The sequence below is a fragment of the Aquarana catesbeiana genome, linkage group LG03, assembly GCF_042186555.1.
Source record: "Aquarana catesbeiana isolate 2022-GZ linkage group LG03, ASM4218655v1, whole genome shotgun sequence".
In the NCBI taxonomy this organism is placed as follows: Eukaryota; Metazoa; Chordata; class Amphibia; order Anura; family Ranidae; genus Aquarana; species Aquarana catesbeiana.
In genome coordinates this window covers 348808600-348811065 of record NC_133326.1, presented here as the reverse complement: position 1 = coordinate 348811065, position 2466 = coordinate 348808600, and positions in this window count along the sequence as shown.

The window sequence follows — 2466 nt, the reverse complement described above, 5'->3', positions numbered from 1 at the left end:
GAAGAATATGTTTAGCATGTGATTCGCCGTCTTTACATAGAATATTGCCTCTTAAATTTTTACTGAGCACTTTTGCACCTTAATTTGCATTATTCATGTTATAGCGCAGCACTACCTTTATTTTTATATAATAACAACTTATAAAATGCACAAAGAATTAATTTAAAGCAGAAATCCAGGTAGGTATAAAACACACAATCTGATGTATTTATGTGTACATTAACCAATCATTAGGCTGGTTTCACATTATTGTTTTGCAGTAACGCATGTTATGTGCATTGGTGCGCTGCAGTAAATGGCGCCCCAGCGCATTAATGTACCTGCACTACAGCTTGCCACAATGCTATGCCCCACTCTTTTAAAATTGGCCCTGTATCATATGATTGCTGTGAGCAACCACACTTGCAAACAAAAGCTACATGATTGCAGCCTTTGAAATATTTGCTCTCACAGCAATTGGCTGTGAGAGTGAACAGACTGCTTACTACAATCATCAGGACTGTAGTCAGAGTGTAAAAAAAGAAGGAAAAAAATCTCTTCCAGCCCCCGAGTAGCACAGTGTCACTATGGTGATCAGCACCCGATATTGGTGTGAAACGTGTCAGGGCCATGTACTATGTACCATGTTCACTATTCTGATATCACTCTATATCAGTGCAGCCAGCCATTGTATATGATCACCCTCACAGCAGTACAGTATCACCAGACCAGTGTAGCTAATCACAGTGTCCCCATTCACCACCACATCAGCCCCAGTGTCACCATAGGGCCTTGTATACATGTGCTGTGGCCTCTGAAAAGTGATCCAAGTAAGATCAAGCAGAACGCCTGCAGATTTCAGTGTCTAGCTACTAAATGTGTCCCCTCTTTTTTAAGAATCACATTTTTCTGTATGTGTTTCTTGTAGTATGAAGGTTTGGCTGGAGGAAGGAGTGAAATTGAGAATGTGAGGCCTTTGCAGGATTAGGTGATCCTATTGTCTCTTGTCAGTGACAGTGGTCTGACCTGGGGAATCAAGCAGTGTCAGGCTGAATAACAAAAGCCCTGGGGAAATAAGCCATGTTTATCTGTGTGTATTTCAATTTTACATTTGTATGTAAAGAAACCTTACTAAGCTGTCCTCTTACGTGTTTTGATTGTATTGTGCACAGTAGTGGTTCAGGGATTCAGAGGCTCACTTCCATGAACCCAGACCTCAATTAAATCCAATACCTCTACTACATATAATGGTTTCCATTAAGAAAAATTTCTTCCATCAACTGGGAATGTCACTTATTTTCCATGGACATGTACGTCCAAGATATAAATCATTTTGGAAATGCCATGCGTGTGCTTATATGTGCCCACGGATGTCAAAAGTGCACCGACACTTGACTGTAGTAACGATGTGACATTTGTAGCCTGCCATTGATTTTACACAAGCTCCAACACATGATTTATGACAGAGGAGGAAGTGTCTGTAATATATACTAGAACAGTTTGCAGCCAGCTCTTGTAAGGAAATAGTGCTATAGTAGTTCTATTCAGTAACTATAATTAACTTTTTAATGTTTTATGTAATTTGTTCTGCAAATACAGTTGTGCTCATAAGTTTACATACCCTGGCAGAATTTAATGATTTCTTGACCATTTTTCAGAGAATATGAATGATAACACAAAAACTTTTCTTTCACTCATGGTTAGTGTTTGGCTGAAGGCATTTATTATCAGTCAACTGTGTTTACTCCTTTTAATTCATAATCACAAAAGAAACTACCCAAATGACCCTGATCAAAAGTTTACATACTCCAGTTCTTAATACTGTGTATTGCTCTCTTTAACATCAATGACAGCTTGACGTCTTTTGTGGTATTTGTGGATGAGCCTTTTTATCTTCTCAGATGGAAAAACTGTCCATTCCTCTTGGCAAAAAGCCTCCAGTTTCTGTAAATTCTTGGGTGGGCTTGCATGAACTGTATGTTTGAGATCTCCCCAGAGTGGCTAAATGATATTGAGGTCAGGAGACTGAGATGGCCACTCCAGAACCTTCACTTTATTCTGCTGTTGCCAATGATAGGTCAACTTGGCCTTGTGTTTTGGATCATTGTCATTATGGAATGTCCAAGTACGTCCTATGCGCAGCTTCCCAGCTGATGAATTCAAATGTCCCTTCAGTATGTTTTGGTAACATACTGCATTCATCTTGCCATCAATTTAGACCAAATTTCCTGTGCCTTTGTAGCTCACACATCCCCAAAACATCAGCGATCCACCTCTGTGTTTCACAGTAGGAATGGTTTACTCTTCATCATAGGCCTTGTTGACTCCTCTCCAAATGTAGTATTTATGGTTGTGGCCAAAAAGCTAAATTTTGGTCTCATCACTCCAAATGACTTTGTGCCAGAAGGTTTGAGGCTTGTCTCTGTGATGTTTGGCATATTGTAAGCGGGATACTTTGTGGCATTTGCATAGTAATGTCTTTTCCTA